The sequence below is a fragment of the Protopterus annectens genome, chromosome 9.part0, assembly GCF_019279795.1.
Source record: "Protopterus annectens isolate FY-2018-M chromosome 9.part0, PAN1.0, whole genome shotgun sequence".
Lineage (NCBI taxonomy): Eukaryota > Metazoa > Chordata > Ceratodontiformes > Protopteridae > Protopterus > Protopterus annectens.
This window is the reverse complement of record NC_056743.1, coordinates 24,094,789-24,114,974: the sequence shown is the minus strand read 5'-3', so window position 1 is coordinate 24,114,974 and position 20,186 is coordinate 24,094,789. Positions and strand designations below refer to the sequence as shown.

Genomic DNA, 20,186 nt, shown 5'->3' with positions numbered 1-20,186 from the left:
ACCCAACATTCAAAGAAGGTACGTCCATTCACGCTCGCACCTACCTGCATGTCTTTAGCGTCACTCAACCGCAGGGAGGACATGCAGACTCCACACAGAAGGCGTTCCAGCCGAGAATCGAACGGGTGAACCTCTTGCTGTGAGGTGACAACGCTAACTGCTGCACCACCGTGGCTATAATCCACAAAAATAAGTCAACAAATTTGCAATAAAGTAAAGAATTCAGATTACTGACTTAATAAAATAATTCTGAATAAGCTACAAGAGGGTCTCACCCAAACAAATGACTGGTGCCAGAAACATGGCCTCAAGCTAAATGCCAAAAAATGCATCATCATCCCCTTTGGGGAGAGTGATGTCCCCACAAATTATCACATTATTAACAATGTTGTATGCACGCAGTTAGTCGTGGGGGGCTTGGGCACCCAGTTTGATAAAAAAACTGACACTTGACCACCATGTTGTCCCCGTTGTACAGAGAGCTTTTTACATGGCCCACCTCATTAGTAAGGGTATCTCATCCAAGGACAAGGAGGTCATAACATCCCTGTATTCTTCCTTTATAAGATCCATTATTGAGTGCAACACCCCTTTTAGCATGTGCCTCAGCAAAACACCCTGCCAAAAGAAAGACTGCAGCCATTTCTGACAAAAATAGTCAAAGGACTAAGTTCACTTAATTATCTAAGCAAACTAAAAAGCTTCTTGCTTTCCTCTGTCTCTCGCTAGTTCAGCAACACGGCAACTGGATGATAAATGTACTCCTTGAGTAAGTAGCATAGTCTTCCTCAAACCGGATGGAAAATCCACATACTAAACTTTCCTAGCTGGATGGCTAAGATCTAATATTGGTTACTCAGGTCTACTTGCCCAAGAAGAGGGGCCTATTTAACTAAGAATTCCATTTGCAAAAATATATTCAGTATGCATATTAAAATCTCTCTTACACACACACACACACACACACACACACACACACACACACACACACACACACACACACACACACACACACACAAGGAGCCTCTACTTGTAAAGCAGGCAACCTCAGTAATCACATGAGACACACTCGCTGAATGAAATTGTCTGGAGGTCAAAATATCTGGAAAAAAAAATCATAATAGAGATGGAGTCATCCATGCAATTTCCCACCACCAAAAGGACCATTTATAAATCAACAAACAACTGCTAAGCAAAAAGTGAATCAATAAGAAATCCATAAACTCTCAAAGATCGTACTACATACTGGAGTAAACATATAACTTCCCTCCAATCTAAAGCAATTTGACATTCAGACATGTTAATTTGTGCAGAAGTTATTCACAGACTGACAGTTTACTGAGCTGTCACATTAGCACTCGTGCTTACATCCGAACCAATGAAGCATACCTGTCAATTCCCAAAGAATTAAAGTAGCTTAAGAAGGTTATTCGCAAGGTTACATGGCAGTTTATATTGGAAATAAGAAGAGATATTAAAAAAGCTCTGTTTCTCATAATTATGGTGAAAAAATCTTTCAAGATAAATACGACCTTCTGATTTAGTATGGAACCATACCTCTCAACCTTACAGCAAGAAATCTGGACAAAGCAAAAATTAAAAGTGGGACACAGGCCCAAAAATAGTTATACATCACAGACACCATTGAAACAACTGTAGCTGCAAACATTATACATCATTTATAATCTTTCTATCCCATCGTCAGTTAAGCACTATATGGCTCTTTTGCAACAAAGAAAGCCATGCTTTGAAATGACAAATGCATTAAATATAATAAATAAAACACATTGCATCCACATCCTGCAACTTCCTACCTGCAAACAACCACCAGGCTTTCACTGAAACTAGGGCTGCATATTTCCCCAGAATGATAGCTCTCCCTAATTAAGTCTAATGGTATACAATCTACCAGGTTCTGGACTACCTGCAATTTGCAGGCCATAATTTAATTTATTTCAAGTGCACTTTGTTTAATTAAACTATATTTCTAAGCCTATTTACTGCATCTTTTCAGTAACATCCCAATATCCATTTCCAGGTCAATTTACAAGACATTGGCGGTAGCAGACTTGGCATCCCTATAGGACCACACTCATACTGCTAGCATTGTCCATTAAATGTAAATATCCATTCACTGCAAATGGCAAGAAGCTGTGTCTTAAAAAATCTAATTTCCGCATGCCTAGTACCCAAGTATCAGGTTTTGAAACAAAGAAACATATTCTACACAGTCTGTAAGTCCCTGTCTTTAATAATCATCTACTGTTGCAGCCCTCCCAACACATAAACACACACATACACACTAAAACCCCCAACATTTAAAAAATTACATTGTCCTACCTGATCTGCCAGTATTGATGATCCACTAAAGCTATGCTTGTTGTGTTCCAATCTGCCACTGCTTAGAACCCACCAATGACAGAACAGTACTGGGTGCTGTTTTGTTTCTCAGAAAAAACAATTCAACTTTATATGCTGCAGTCCCACAAAGTCAATCAACTACTAACCCAGTAACCCTAGGCTGCTGTCTCATTCTTACTCCCTGGAATTGCATTACCTTGGATGACTACTTTTATTTCCTAAGCAAAAGACACAAATTGGAAGATGAAGCGAAAATCCATACACTTGAGAGGTATTATTTCATATTCAATACACTTTCTCTGTTAGGAAAGCCGCAATTTAATGAAAGTGTACTTTTAATGTACGATATATTTGTGAGCTAACTTATTTGTGTTCAGTAGGTAAATTGATCACCGTTAGCCTCTTTGTGCATGTGTCTCTCTCTGTCATGCGCACACACACACACACACACACACACACACACACACACACACACACACACACACACACTCTCTCCTTCTTTCACATAGACAAACATTCTGCTTTCATGCATGCACTCACTCACACACTCTGTACTTACCTATTAACACAGGTAAATGCTGTCCCTTTCAAAGGCAATGGCTGCAAATCCATACACGAGTCCCTCTTCAGCAAGAACACTCACACACTGATTCTTTGGCTCAAAGTAAAGGCGCGAACACACAGATCCTTCTTTGGCGCAAAGAAATCAAAACTAGAAGGGTGCTTTGGCGCATGCGCACACCGACATTAGAATTGCAGGCCACGGGTGTAAACACAAAACAAAAAACGTGTTTTGAGGCATGGGTACATCGATGTTGCAGTTAGAGGTCGGGGGCCGCATGGAAGAGCTCTGAGGGCCACAGGTTGGACACGTCTGCTGTAACCCATATTGCTTAGACTGCAGCAGTGATCATTCAGACATCTACTGTTATAGCAAGTTAACTTATACAACTGTACTTTCTCTGTGTCAGATCACATTATCAGTTCTTTGGATTGCTTTTTTTATGTACCACTCTGAGTGTTTACCAAGTGTCTGGATCCACTGAGTCATTGCAGACAGCAAGAAATTCCCATTTTTTCCCTATTTAGGTGACTTGATTATCTTTGCAAAGTCTTTTGCCAGATGTCAGGAGTTGTTAACATGGGCTTCTTCACTCCTTGCCAATCTGAGGTTCCAGGTAAATGTTAAAAAAAACCCTCTTTGTCCCCATCACTCAAAATTGTGTTTTTGGCTGCCTTATAGACACTTCTGTGGAAAAGGCTTTCCTTACTCAGGGAAAGGTGGATTTTTATCAGAAAACTTTCCTGACCTTCTCCAGTCAGTCTAATACATTAGAAAGAAAATGTATCAGGATCTTATTTCATGGCTTCTGTGATTCTCATGATTCTTATGATTCTTCTTGCCAGTTTACAGTGAGAAAAATTCAATAGCTTCTTTAAAATATGTGGACCTACTCTTCTCATCCTCTGGAATTTTTTTCCAATTTTGGAGTTTGTCAGAAAGGGTACCATTCACTTATGGTCTTTAAATACAAGCATGGCCTTTAAGGTTGGTCTATATCACATTGTTGAATCTCACTTCAGCAAATGGCTCTTCATTGAACAACTAATCATTGAAGCCAACAATCAGCAAGCAAACCTTTCAGCGAAATGTTTCCTAGAGCAAACTGACAGTTGGCCACCATCTGGAATTTGCCCTTTTCCTCACTGTAGTGCAATCTGAGAGTTGGTATATTTAGTTAGGGGGGTGTGGGAGGTATAGCCTCCCACCTGCATTGGTGTTACGCTTGTTTGGTTTTGTTTACAGTCGCTAGGGTGGACCACCATCTGTTTCCCTAGGAAACATTTTGCTGAGAAGTTTGTTCGCTTATTAGTAGCTTCAGTGATTAGTTAGATGAAGAGCCATTCACTGAAGTGAGATTCGATGATGTGATGTAGACCCCTTTAAGGCCAGTAAAACCTAGGTGTTGCACTTTGGGCCAAATAATCCTTGTTTTCCTTGTGCCTAGGATGTTATTTTTATATGTAGTGAGGGCAAAACCAGGGATTTAGGTCTGGTAGTGGACTGTAAACTGAAAAAATTATGATAATTTAATATTAATAGTGAGAAAGTGGTATTGGAGAAATTCTCTGTAGTATCTCTAGTTGTGATGAAAGAGTTTTAATACCCCTTGATAAGGCTGTATTAAGACCACATATAAAATACTGTGGTGCTGCCTGCATTTACAGCTTTGCCCAAACATCTGGACTAGAAAGAATTCCTAACAATTATTTTAAGAGATAGATTGTGGGTGTTAAGAATTACAGTTATAAAACAGGCTTGAACGACTATCTTGAATTCTCCAAGGGATTTTCTATCCTCCCATCCAGTTTTGCCAAAAAACAAAATAAAAAGTCTCAGCAAAATGTTTGTAAGCAGACATTTAAAAAACAGTGATACAAAGGTTCCAAAAAGAAAGCAGAAACCTTTTAAAACATTAGATCGTCAAGTCAGAATGATTACCTAAGGAGCCATGCCACCCCACCCCACCCTGGCAGTCCTTAATCTCTTCCAGAAAGCCTAATTTCCATTTCTCTCTCTGGCAACAGATAGTTTCAGACAAATGGGTTCTGAAGATCATTAATCAAGGTTACAGATGGCAGTAGGAAGAAATTCCTCCTTTTCATTGAGTTGTTATTCACCCACCAGACTAAAATATCCCTATTTACCCCTCCCAAAACACGTCACAGGAAGTAAAAGAGACCGTTCCTCTTTCCCAGTTTGGGAAAGGTTTTTATTCAAGGATGGTTTTGGTGCCAAAGAAAGGAAATGCTTGGAGACCAGCTCTGGATCTTTCTTTCCTAAACCAATTTGTGATAATGCTCAAGTTCAGAATGCTATCACTTCACAACATGTTGCATCTTATTCCTCATTTAAGTTTTCTAGTAACACTAGATTTAAAAGTTACAAATCATCTCATCCCTTTTCATCCAGATTTCAGTTGTTTCGTAAGGCTTTGTGTGTCTAGATCACATTATCAGTTATCTGCTTTACCCTTTGGACTATCCACTGTACCATGAGTATTCAGAAAGCGACCAAGTCAAGCTATAGTTCATTGTAGGCGACGGGGTGTAAATATTTTTCCATATTTTGATGACTTGCTTATCTTTGCAGCATCTTTTTCAAAGTATCAAGAATCTCTGTTTTGGGTGAGAAATCTTAGACAATCTGTGAATCCAAGAGAATGTTCAAAAGTCATTTTTGCCTCCATCACATAGGAATGTGTTCCTAGGATGTCTGCTCAACACCTCAGTTCAAAGAGCTTTTCTTCCACTGGAAAAAATGATATATATCTAGATCTGTTTCTGGGATTTACAATTCAGACTTCTGCCTCTACAAGGGATACCTCTGGAATCACCAGATACCCCAGCAAGAGGGTAGATACGACACCCATTATCTTTTCAAATCCCAGTTCTGAGATTTATCAGAAGGTAACTCGCTTGGTGGAGACATCAAATATCCCTAAATCACAGTCTCCCCCCTGCTCCAAAGCAGTCAGGCATGACCCACTGTTCAGACTTTGCTTGCAGAGCAATGTCAAGTGGGATAAAAGTGCAAGGTAACCGGGACAACAAGGAGAAACATGATCACATAAGTATAAAACAACCGCTTTCTCTAAATGAAGCACTCCAGTCTGAATTGTCTTTGTTCCCAGGACATCTTCATGTTCTTACAGACACTACCATATTCATGTAGTACATCAGCAAGCAAGGGGGAAACAGGTCTTGGCCCCTATGCAGACTAGGCATGTTAGATTGAGCCTGTGCTGTAAAGCTATATCCCAATCTACAGGCATCCTACATTCTGTCAGAGCAAATTTGTGAGACAGACAAATGCAGACTTTCACGAATGAAAACTAGATTGGGGACATCCAAGATTTAATCCACCTGTGGGGAGTTCCTTGAGTAGACTTCTTTGCCTCCTCTCAACAATCAGTTGGCAAACTTCTGCTTCAGGACTCCATGCAAGAAAGCCTGGAAGACAGATGCCTTTTCTTGTTCTTGGAAGCCCCTAAGATCATTGGGGTGACTCCTTTCTGTCCCAGACAATGGTGGTTAACCCTTCTTTTGGAAATGACCAAGGGCAGTCACCACAGGTTCACTCTCACAGAACTGATCTACTTACACAGGAACATGGGGTATTTGCTATACTGACCACTAACAACTTAAGTTGACTACCTGCATTATGCAATTCCTTTTAGGCAGCTTACTGAGGAATGAGGTAAGAAAGCCAGCTACTAGAAAATAATTTATTAGAAAATAGAAAACATTTTTTCAGTGACAAAAACATAACCAGCACCCATTCAGGGCTATTGTTTCTCTGGGTTTATAATATTTTATGAATTACTATCCCATGGCTCCTCCATCAGAGTTCACTTGTCAGCTGTTTCAGCATGTCTACCCATGGATTCCCCTATTTCAATGCATTTTCATGTTAAAATGGTTTTGAAAGGAGTTTTGCATAAGAAACCTCCAAGAAAACTAGGGCTCCTCCTTGGGATCTTATTTGGTGTTAGAGGAGCTAAAACTCACTCAGTTTGAACCAGCTCATTAGGCTGACATGAGGCTTTTAACAAGGAAGTTTCTCTTCATGAGGCTTTTAACAAGGAAGTTTCTCTTCATGAGGCTTTTAACAAGGAAGTTTCTCTTCATGAGGCTTTTAACAAGGAAGTTGCTCTTCATGAGGCTTTTAACAAGGAAGTTGCTCTTCATGAGGCTTTTAACAAGGAAGTTTCTCTTCATGAGGCTTTTAACAAGGAAGTTTCTCTTCATGAGGCTTTTAACAAGGAAGTTGCTCTTCATGAGGCTTTTAACAAGGAAGTTGCTCTTCATGAGGCTTTTAACAAGGAAGTTGCTCTTCATGAGGCTTTTAACAAGGAAGTTGCTCTTCATGAGGCTTTTAACAAGGAAGTTGCTCTTCATGAGGCTTTTAACAAGGAAGTTGCTCTTCATGAGGCTTTTAACAAGGAAGTTTCTCTTCATGAGGCTTTTAACAAGGAAGTTGCTCTTCATGAGGCTTTTAACAAGGAAGTTTCTCTTCATGAGGCTTTTAACAAGGAAGTTGCTCTTCCTGTGTTAGCAGAGTATCTGTGTTCCATGCACTATCACTTTTGTCCACAGGGAGAGTTTCCTTGAGAACTAATCCTTTTTAATCCTTGTATCTGAGTTTACTGTAAGCCAAGCTTTTCATCTCCTTGTTTTCTTTCATGAACCAGAGAATAAGGAAGAAAGGATACTCCATACCTTTGATGTCTACACACAACTCTATTACTGTGGATACTCCATACCTGTGATGTCTACACACAACTCTATTACTGTGGATACTCCATACCTGTGATGTCTACACACAACTCTATTACTGTGGATACTCCATACCTGTGATGTCTACACACAACTCTATTACTGTGGATACTCCATACCTGTGATGTCTACACACAACTCTATTACTGTGGATACTCCATACCTGTGATGTCTACACACAACTCTATTACTGTGGATACTCCATAGCTGTGATGTCTACACACAACTCTATTACTGTGGATACTCCATACCTGTGATGTCTACACACAACTCTATTACTGTGGATACTCCATACCTTTGATGTCTACACGCAACTCTATTACTGTGGATACTCCATACCTGTGATGTCTACACACAACTCTATTACTGTGGATACTCCATACCTGTGATGTCTACACACAACTCTATTACTGTGGATACTCCATACCTGTGATGTCTACACACAACTCTATTACTGTGGATACTCCATACCTTTGTCTACACACAACTTTATTACTGTGGATACTCCGTACCTTTCATGTCTACACACAACTCTATTACTGTGGATACTCCATACCTGTGATGTCTACACACAACTCTATTACTGTGAATACTCCGTACCTGTGATGTCTACACACAACTCTATTACTGTGGATACTCCATACCTGTGATGTCTACACACAACTCTATTACTGTGAATACTCCGTACCTGTGATGTCTACACACAACTCCATTACTGTGGATACTCCGTACCGGTGATGTCTACACACAACTCTATTACTGTGGATACTCCATACCTTTGTCTACACACAACTCTATTACTGTCTTGACAGAATACGATTTCTCATATCTTCTGATAAGTTCATATTTTGTGAAGATAAGAAGGAGGAACAACATGTGTTAAAGCAGACTGGATGTCTAAGACTCTTGCTTTTTGTTGTTCCCACCGTAGTGAAATTATTCAGGGCAGAGTTAAGGCTCACTCCACTAGTGTCTTGGCATCATCCATGGCTTTCCAGAAAGGGTTGGATTCTAGAAGTATTCTAGAAGCAGCACCATGGTCCTCTGTACATATTTTTATAAAGCACTCCAAGCTCAAATCCTTCTCTAAGCCTAAATCAGGCTTTGCTTGGGCCATTCTCTGGGAGCTCCTGGACCCTTCCCCCTCCCAAATTTTGTAAGTTAGGGTAATCTAGCCATGTAACTTAGGCTACTGCAGCAGTGGTCAATATGATAAACATAGTAAACTATGTAAGTAAACTTACCATAATGGTAGATGTGTGAATGAACACAGCTTCAGTAGCCATATCTGCCTTCCTCCCTCCATCCCCCTTAGTTTTTTTAGTATGTTCTTTTGCCAGGTTGTGGGCATTCATATTTTTTTTTCATAGTTATATTCTCTCAGGGATACAACTTCCCTATCTCAATTGTCAGGAAAACTTTGAAGGACTTGGTGCTCAAACCCGTTTTTTTAGACTGCTCAGCTTGAACTGGTTAATGGTCTGGGTGTGTAAAGCTTTGCAGGCTGACCTTCTGTTATATTGTTGGCAGGATATAATCCATTTTGCTTGGGCTACTGCAACAGTGATCATTCAAACATCTGTTGTTATACCAAGCTTACTTACACAAATGTTTTCTCCCTTTTTATGGAACTGGCCAAGGATAGTTACCACGAGCTTCCTCACAGAGTGGATCTATTCACAAAGGACATGGGGAGTTTGGTACACTCCAATCTCAAAGAACTTCAAAACTGAGTAATCAAGTGTTAGTTGATCTCTTAAGTAAACAAACAAAAACTAGCAAAGAAATAACACTTGAAAATAAACACTAGATGAAGAACAAACCACACTGGAATCCAAGTTAAAAGTTAGCGCTTTTGTTTACTATATTAAGCAAACTTCATCAGACAAAATTGAATGAAAATACAACCATATTTATATTTAAAAACTGGTAATTCATATGACATCATTTCCTTCAAAAGAAGACCAAGCCTCTAATTAAAGTACCAAACGACAAGGAAAAATGCACCAATGATCTCTTAAGTACCTCTTTTATGACTATGTGCAGCCGGTACTAAGGAAGGCAAGACAGCCTGCTACTAGGAGATCGTACATTGGCAACGCTACTAGGAAATCATACATTGGCAATGCTACTAGGAAATCGTACATTGGCAATGCTACTAGGAAGTCATACATTGGCAGTGCTACTAGGAAGTCATACATTGGCAGTGCTACTCGGAAATCTTACATTGGCAGTGCTACTAGGAAATCGTACATTTGCATGCTACTAGGAAATCCTACATTGGCAATGCTCCTAGGAAATCGTACATTGGCAATGCTCCTAGGAAATTGTACATTGGCAATGCTCCTAGGAAATTGTACATTGGCATGCAACTAGGAAATTGTACATTGGCATGCAACTAGGAAATTATACATTGGCAATGCTACTAGGAAATTATACATTGGCAATGCTACTAGGAAATTGTACATTGGCAATGCTACTAGGAAATCGTACATTGGCACTGCTACTATGCTACTAGGAAATCATACATTGGCAATGCTACTAGGAAATCATACATTGGCAAGTGGAAAAGGTTTTCTACCATGACCCTATCAGGGATTATGTACCCATAGTTGTGAAATATCTGTGTGTGCCTGCTAATAGGAAATCGTAAACTGGCAAGTGGAAAAGGTTTTCTACCATGACCCTATCACGGATTATGTTCCCATACTTCTGAAATATCTGTCTGTTACTATTATCTGACCTTTCTTATTCCCCTGTCAAGGTTCATCTTGCATTCCTTTCAGCATGTCTGCCCATGGATCCCCCCCGTTCCTCTCTGTTTTTGGTAAAACAGTTTTAGGAAGGGGTTTTACATATAAGGCCTCCTAGAAAACAGGTGGTTCTTCGTAGGATCATACCTTGTTGCTGGAGAAGTTAACTGCATTTCTCTTTGAACCAACTCATCAGGCTGATTTATTGAAGGTGGTACTTATTGCTCTGATCTCTGACATCCCTACATCTAGACACAATCTCCTTGTTTATAAGCTGTGTGGTATACAAGGACTGTGTTATGATAATAGAGATATGCTGGTCGAAAGTTAGGTCAGTGTCCACATAAGTTCCCAAATCCTGAACAACTGAGTCAACTTTTAAGGGCATATTGTCAATGTGGCATTTCCCCAGGGTAGATAACTTCCCAAAGGATATGATAATGCATGTTTTGGCATTTAGTTTCAGTCCATGATTTACTGTGAAAAAATTGTATTTGTGTATTCCTGTTTAAAACACAGAAGAGTAGTGAAGAAAATGAAAATGTAATTGACACATTTTTAATTTTCTTATGGTGTTATTTTTTTAATAGTCTGGAATTTCTTCCACATTATTATATTGTGTATTACAACTAGGAATAGATATACTGTTGTGTTTAGTTCTTGGTGTCATTTTGCATAAAAGAGTTAACTTATGCAAGCTTTTAAAATTTGGAGAGTAAGAATATAATTTGGCTTTTTTAAACTAATAAAAACTTTATGCTGGAGGATCTTCTGAAACACTGCATTTTATTTTCATTTCTAATAATAGGCCCTTTTCTCTTTGTATTTTTAACTTTATTTTGTCTGTCTTTTCTAGCAGTTTGAATAAGTCTTTATCACAGTGTTTTCTCTTGTTATAAAATCAAGTTGAGACTTTGCATTATAAATATGCTTTCCTTGAGTCCCTTTAGATTACATCAGAAACGTTGTCGTTGTTATTGAAGTCTAAGAACTGCCTACCGCTGTATATTCCTTTATATTTAATCTGCTAATATCATCTTGCAATACAGGAGATGTCCTTCAAGGATGCATCTGCAGTCCTTACATATGGGTTGTCCTGCCTCAGGCAGCCCTTCGGTCGGCCGGATCCCAAAGTCTGGGTCCGGCGTCGGCTGATGTCGCCCTTTCCCCGACGTCAGAGCGCCTAGGGTATAAAAGCATCAGCCGACGCCATTTTCCCCAGTCTTTCTTGCCACATGGTGCCCGAAGCAGAAGCAGTTCGCAAGTGCCGGTTGGCCAGCTCCTGTAACTTCAGCTACCGAAGACTTCAAAAGCTAAGTACCCCATTGGGGACTCTTTCTTGCCTCAGCCGATGTCAGATCAAACGCTTAAAGTTAATAATTGCTTAACTTGTGGGAAGCAAATACCTCATAAGGATTTCCATTCTTACTGCCTCCCCTGCCTAGGCCCAGACCACAACGTCTTGGCCTGTAATGCCTGTGCCTCCTTCAATCGACGCACTGTTAGGCGTCGGGCGGAGTTTGCAGAGGAGTTTTTTGGGGCTAGTTTCTGTTATAATATGCCGTCGGAGACTCCGACTTCTCATTTAACCAAAAAACGGAAGGACAAGGACCGACACGCGGACCGTGGTTTCGGCTGAAACCACCCCTAGGCCTACCGCGAGTGTCTCTGTCTCGGTCTCGGCTGAAACAGAGTCCTTGGTACTTCCGACCGTCGAAACCGCACAACCGACAACCTCGGCCCCGGAGGCCTCTTCTGAGTCGGTAATAGAATTTTCCTCTGAAACCGGTGCTCTGGAAACTTCCGACACCATTTCCCTAGACAAAGCTACTCCAGCACGTGGAGCAGCCAGGCCTCCTGCATCCAGGCCTCCTGCATCCATGTCCATTAAGGCATTCACAAGGGCTAAAGCTGCTAAACAGCCAAAATCTCTGCCTCCCAGGGTTATTCCTCAGGGATCCACTTCAGGTTCACAGATTTTAAGTTTAGCTGAGGACCTTATTTCCTTAATTAGGGGCTCTCAGCCACACCCGGACAGGGGCTCTCAACCTCCTCTAGACAAAAGGCCCAGGGTTGAGCCCACTGATCCCCAGTCCTCTGATGAGGCCTCAGATGGCTCTGCTCTATCAGACTACCAGGAGGAGGCCTTTACGGCCTATGAGGATTCTGATGCAGAGGAATCTATTCCCTCGGCTTCCCCTCCTGAAGAGCTGTCCTTTGGGGAGACCCTTCACTCCATGAGAGAGCATTTCAAATGGCAGGGCCAGGAATTCTCTGATTCTAGGAAGAGATTAAGGACTTTTTTGCATTTACCTCAGCATAGACCTTTGGCTATTCCTCCTGTTTTGAATGTCATTGATGATGTGTACTCTGAGTCTAGTATTTCCCCTGACTCCCTTCCTCCGGCTCCTGTCAAACCCGATAGGTACTACAGAGTCCTGGACTCGCATCATTTCCTTTACAAGGCCCACTCTGCTGACCCAGAAACCATTTCCCAGGGCCCTAAAGGGGTTGCAACTGCCACTACTAAAAATCCACTCCCCTCTGAAAGGGAGTTCAGGGCTTTAGAGAGATGGGGTAAAAAAGTGTATACTTCTTCCACTCTTTCTATGAGGGCATTAAATTGTCAATTCCATATGATACAGTACCAAGAGTATTTGTTAGATGAATTGCATAAAAAACTGTCTTCACCTGAACCCCTAGATCGCAAGTCACTTCAGGATCTGGTACATAACTCCCAACAGGTTAGCAACCATTTCTTGCAGTGTGGTTATGATGCATTGGAAGCTTCATGTAGGTCAGCAATGACAGGTGCAGTCATACGTAGGCATGCTTGGCTGAAGGAACAAACTCTGCCAGATCATGTTAAAGCAAAGCTTCTGGATGCGCCACTGGAAAAGCAGAAGTTATTTGGCTCCACTGCTCAGGAGGTCTTAAAGAAATTTGAGGAAAAGGCTAAATCTGTACAAACAGTCAAAGATTTTCTCCAGGTCTAACCACCAAGATTCAGCAGAAATTGGCCTTCTAAGAATTGGTCCTTTCCAGACACAGAGAGATTTCAGAGAGGCAAGAACAGGCGTGCCAGAGGTAGAGGGCAAGCTAGAGGCTCCTACAGAGGACGTCAATGGCAGCCTCCTAACCAGAGAGGTGGTGTAGGACCTACAACTGCTGCACAAGGACAGACTCAATGACTTTACCTTGACCCCGCCAACCAGGGCTCAATTGGAAGCACCTTTGGGTGGAAAGCTATCTTTATTCTCAAAAAATTGGCACAGTATTACAAGGGACAAATGGACCCTGCAAATAATAGACAAAGGATACAGGTTCCATTTTCATACATTACCAAAAAGAAAAGGCATGCCAATCCTGCCACTGAATCAAAGGGCAGAGGCTTTAAAACAAATTTCCAACCTATTACAAATGAAAGCTATAGAAAAGGTTCCTCTCACAGAACAAGGCCAAGGATTTTATTCCAGATTATTCCTTGTCCCAAGAAAAGAAAAACAATGGAGGCCTATTCTCGACTTGTCCGCACTGAATACTTATCTCATTGTGCCAAAATTCAAAATGCTGACCCTACAGCAACTCCTTCCCATGCTGGGCAAGGGGTCTTGGCTGGTAACTCTGGACCTCAAGGAGGCATACCTGCATGTCCCTATCAGGCAAAGTTGCAGAAGACACCTCGGATTTCTTGCAGGTTCAGAGCATTATCAATTCTCAGCATTGCCCTTTGGCTTATCTACTGTGCCCAGAGTATTCACAAAATGCCTGGCATCAGTAATTGCACACTGCAGACTTCAGGGGATTCAAATATACCCATATCTGGACGACTGCCTTATACAAGTGGACAGCCAACAAACTTTGGTAAAACACTTGAACTATGCCATCTGCCTACTGCAGGCCTTGGGATACACAGTCAACATTCACAAATCAAGACTTGTTCCATCCCAAAGAATAACTTTTCTGGGTGCGAAACTAGATACAACCACCCAAATGGCTTTTCTCACAGAAGAAAAACAAAGACAACTACCGGATTATTTCGAAAATCTGTCAAAACAAACTCAGCTGACTGCAAGGAAAATCCTGCAGGCCCTGGGTTACATGGCATCTTGCATTCTTCTGATTCCACAAGCAAGGCTGCATATGAGGAAACTACAATGGTACCTAAGGAGTTTATGGTCTCAGCACAGTCAGAGCCTAGAAGCTTTGATACCACTTATCCCATCCCTACAAAAGGAATTCCTGTGGTGGGCTCAAGCAAGCCAGTCAAACAGGGGTCTACCCTTCACCAAACCAATAACCAGCCAAACCATTACAACGGATGCTTTGGACCATGGATGGGGAGCACACATGGAAGGCAGATGCATTCAAGGACTATGGTCACAGAAAGAATTGCGCATGCACATAAACCAAAAGGAAATGCTGGCAGTGATACATGCAGTCTAGGCCTTCAAACACTTTCTGCATCAAGGCCACCTGCTAATAAGGACAGACAATACCACAGTTATGTGGTACATAAACAAGCAAGGAGGTACCCATTCCTACCCTCTTTGCAGGCTGGCAATGAATCTTTGGGAACTTTCCCTGAAGCTCAATATAGAGCTGCAATCCCAGTTTGTGCCAGGAAAAGACATACTGACAGACAGCCTAAGCAGAAATATCATGGATCCACACGAATGGATGCTGCACCCAGACATCTTCCTTCAGATAACACAATCATGGGGGAGGCCGGACATAGATCTTTTTGCCTCCCACCACAACCATGAGCTGAAGAAATTCTGCTCAAGGACATACCACCCACAAGCATGGAAAGTGGACGCCCTCTCTTTCAGCTGGAATACTCTTAACAGTGTGTGCATTCCCACCGCTTCCATTAATGACCAAGGTCTTACTGAAGATCAGGACAGAGCAGCCAGAAGTGATTCTGATAGCTCCGGACTGGCCAAGACAGCACTGGTACCCACTGTTAAGGAGCATGTCACGCACGAAACCGTGGCCTCTACCACAATGGCCACTTCTTCTGACACAGCACAATTACAAAACTCTGCACTCCAGCCTGAAAACCTTGCAGCTGGCAGCCTGGAGAATACCTTGACTCCTCGCCAGGATAAGCTATCCAAGAGAGTGAAGGATATCATCATGGAAGCTCGCCGGCCTTCCACAAGAAAGGCATATTCAGCAAAATGGAAAAGATTTCGCACTTGGAGCACCACAAAGGGCCTAGATGCGACAGTGATGAACATTGCACATATCCTGGAATACTTAGCAGAAATGCTCCACAGTGGACTTTCTTACTATTCCATAAAAATTCATGCTTCAGCAATTTCAGCAGGTTTCTAAGAGGAATTAAAAACATCAATCCTCCAAGGAAACCACCAGTGCCAACTTGTGACCTTAACTTCATGTTGGAAAAATTAACTCTACCTCCCTTTGAACCAGCAGCATCTTCAGAACTACAGTTCCTGTCTTGGAAGACTGCCTTCCTTCTGGCCATAACCTCAGCAAGAAGAGTATCTGAATTGCAGGCCCTCATGGCAGTTCCACCATTCCTTATTTTTCATCAGGACAGAGTCTCATTGAGAACCAATCCTTCATTCATGCCAAAGGTGGTATCCAGGGTCTCATTGAACCAAGTTATTCACCTGCCTACCTTCTTTCCAAATCCACAAAACAAAGGGGAGAAACTTCTGCATACCCTGGACATTCACAGACCGTTGCGCTACTACTTGGACAGAACTAAGGCTTACAGAAAAACTGACCAGCTGTTTGTAGCATATGCAATTTCAAAATGGATAGGGAATTGCATTCGATTCTGTTACTCTTTTCATGGCAAAACTGTGCCAGCTAACATTAGACCTCATTCCACCAGAGCCACAGCCACCTCCACAGCCTTCTTAAGAGGGGTGGCTACCAAGGACATTTTAGAAGCTGCTACATGGAGCTCCGTGCATACATTTTCCAAGCATTACAACTTACCCTTATATTCCAGATCCAGAGCAGGCTTTGCTACGGCAGTCCTGCAGGGCATTTTAGCTACACCATCCTTTTCTTAGATCCTACCACCCCCTGCTTGGCTATGGTATTCTACCCATATGTAAGGACTGCAGATGCATCCTTGAAGGACATAGTACAGTTTTGTACCTACCATAAATGTAGATGTCCGATAGGTATGCATCTGCAGTCAAGTTTTCCTCCCTCCTTCCCCTCTGTGATATTTCTTGGGTACTTATCCCTCTTATAGCTAGCTGGGGTTATCTATTATGGTGTATTTGTTTTATATTACTGTGCATGTTTGGAATTTTTTGCATCTCTCCAAATTTAGCCTTCCTTAGAGGGCACCTGGCATCTGGGGCAAGAAAAACTGAGGAAGATGGCGTCGGCTGATGCTTTTATTCCCCAGGCACTCTGATGTCGGGGAAAGGGTGACATCAGCCGACGCCGGACCCAGACTTTGGAATCCTGCTGACCGAAGGGCTGCCTGAGGCAGGACAAACCCATATGTAAGGACTGCAGATGCATACCTATCGGACATCTACATTTATGGTAGGTACAAAACTGTACTTTTCTTATTAAAAAAAATTGTGTGTTATGCATTTTTAAATACTTAAACTACTTCTCTTATTGCTGCTTTTGAGGCCATTTACATTTAAAGAAACACATTTTAAAGAAGACAGTTCAGACACATACATATTGGTATAGCTAATTGTTGTTCTGTGATGTCTATAATAACTTATGGGTTCATGGGTTTATACTAGGCTATCTGCCCTAAGGCATTTATAAGCCTATCCCAAATTTTTGTGCCTCCTTTTGAACCAGCAGCTACTGTGGATATAAAAAATTTATCTTGGCAAACAGCTTTCCTTTTGGCAATCACTTCAGCAAGAAGGGTTTCCAGAACTACAGGCTCTCATAGCTGTGGAGCCTTTTATTACCTTTTACCCGGACAGGGTGTCCCTCAGGACCAATCCTTCCTTTATGCCTAAGTGTGGCTCTTAACCAAACTATTCACTTTCCAACATTTTACCCAAATCCGCAGAACAAGGGGGAGCAGATTCTGCACTCATTGGACATACACAGACAACTAAGATTCTACTTAAACAGGACCAAATCTCTAAGAAAGTCAGAGCAACTACTGGTGACATTTGCTTCAGGATCAGAGGGGAAGGCTATATCAAAGCAGACTATTTCTAAGTGGATAAGCCTCTGCAGTTGTTTCTGCTACTTACACCATGGTAAACCTGTACCCAAGGGAATCGGGTCACGTTCCACCAGGGCTGCCTCTACCTCAGCAGCCTTTCTCAGAGAAGTTCCAACCAAAGACATTCTCAAAGCTGCTACTTGGAGCTCTGTTCATACTTTTACAGAGCATCTTCATTTGCCTCTCTTCTCCAAATCCAGGACAGGCTTTGCCACTGCAGTTCAGTTCTGCAGGGCCTTATAGCCGCTCCTAATGCTATTTAGTTCCATCCTCCCAACCATAGCTTTGGGATTCTACCCAAATGTAATGACTGCAACAGTGAAACACGAAGAACATAGTACAGTTGTGTACACTTACCATAAATGTAGATGTTCGGGTGTATTCACTGTTACAGTATACACATAGTACAGTTGTGTACCTACCATAAATGTAGATGTTCGGGTGTATTCACTGTTACAGTATACACATAGTACAGTTGTGTACCTACCATAAATGTAGATGTTCGGGTGTATTCACTGTTACAGTATACACATAGTACAGTTGTGTACCTACCATAAATGTAGATGTTGGTGTATTCACTGTTACAGTATACACATAGTACAGTTGTGTACCTACCATAAATGTAGATGTTCGGTGTATTCACTGTTACAGTATACACATAGTACAGTTGTGTACCTACCATAAATGTAGATGTTCGGGTGTATTCACTGTTACAGTATACACATAGTACAGTTGTGTACCTACCATAAATGTAGATGTTCGGGTGTATTCACTGTTACAGTATACACATAGTACAGTTGTGTACCTACCATAAATGTAGATGTTCGGGTGTATTCACTGTTACAGTATACACATAGTACAGTTGTGTACCTACCATAAATGTAGATGTTCGGGTGTATTCACTGTTACAGTATACACATAGTACAGTTGTGTACCTACCATAAATGTAGATGTTCGGGTGTATTCACTGTTGCAGTCCGGGTTACCCACCCGCCATCCCCCTTTTCTGTAACTTCTCTTACCTTCACTGTACTCTAAAGCCTTTGTGGTGGATCTGCTTTTAGATGAAGGTAAAGGTTATGTTGCTAAAAGTGCATTTTCATATATTACTGTTTATTTACATATATATATTTGCTCCCCATTTGGGGGCACCTGACATCTGGGGCAAGAAAAACTGAATAAAATTGTGTCGGCTGCATGTTTTATATCCCTGATGACCTGACGTCATGGAAGAGGAGACGGCAACTGATGCAGGACCCAAGACATTGCTATTCAGGCCGACTGAGGGCAACCTGCCAGCAGATTACCCAAATGTAATGACTGCAACAGTGAATATACTCGAACATCTACATTTATGGTAAGTGTACACAACTGTACTTTCCCCTTCCTTACCCTCCATGGATTCTAGAGCCAGTTCTGGATCTCCTGTCTTATCCATCAGAGATCCAACATCCCAACATACAGGGCCTCAAACTAACCACATGGTTTCTCCACTTCCAGTAATGGTTAGACAGCCCAGGCTGCTTTCCCCTGTATGTGACATTATTTCAGCTTCTCAAAAAGAATCTACCAAGAAAGTATACAAAAGCAAATGGAAAAGATTGTCATTTAGGGTCAGTTTATTTATTTAAAGCCCATTCTCTGCCCTTTTTCTCCAATTCTTCAGTTTTTGGCCACTCTTTTTAAAAAATGAACAAGTTTCTCTACAATTAAACTTCAACTGGCAGCAATTTCTAATTTTCACACAGGGAACAGACCTTTTTTCTCTGGCTTCATCTAAATTATGCAAAGCCTTCCTGAAAGGTATTTTTCTTCTAAGGCCTGTGATAAAGGATTCCTCACCACATTGGTATCTGACAGTTGTGCTACAAGGTCTAAGACAGAAACCTTTTGAACCTTCAACTAAATCTGATTTGAAATTCCTGTCATGGAAAGAAGCCTTCTTAGTGGCCATTACTTCGGCAAACAGAATGTCTGAACTCCAGCGTCTTTCTTCAAAAACTCCTTACATCATTTTTCATAAGGATAGGATTTCCGTATGAACTAACCCTTCCTTTTTACCTAATGTGGCTTCTAAAAATAACATTAACCAATCTATTCACTTACCAGTTTTCTTTCCAAATTTTTCGAATAAAAGAGAATATATGCTACGTCTCCTTGATGTACACAGACAACTATGTTTTCATCTTGACAGGGCAAAACACATTAGAAAATCAGATCAGCTCTGTTTCCTTTTCACCAAAAAGACTGGGTTGTCCAGTCTAAGTCACTCTACCCAAATGGATAATTGACTGTATTTCTTGGATTTATTCTCAGAAAGGCATGACATTATCTAAACCTCCAATGCTCTTTCAACCGGATCCATGGCTACATCATCTGCTTTTTTGTCAAGAACATCTGTTGACAGTATTTCTGCTGCAGCTACATGGTCTATTGCTCATGCATTTGTTACTCATTACAAATTGTGTTTTATTTTTAGAAACAGAGCTGTTTTTGGTTCGGTGATACTCTGGAATATCCTCCCATGAGCGCCA

General features: G+C 41.4%; 1 protein-coding gene across 1 annotated transcript in view; it reads left to right on the top strand.

Annotated features, from left to right (window-relative positions):
- ZDHHC13 (zinc finger DHHC-type palmitoyltransferase 13) overlaps positions 1-20,186 on the top strand; it is a 3,021,844-nt gene that overhangs the window by 227,123 nt on the left and 2,774,535 nt on the right. The window lies entirely within an intron of this gene.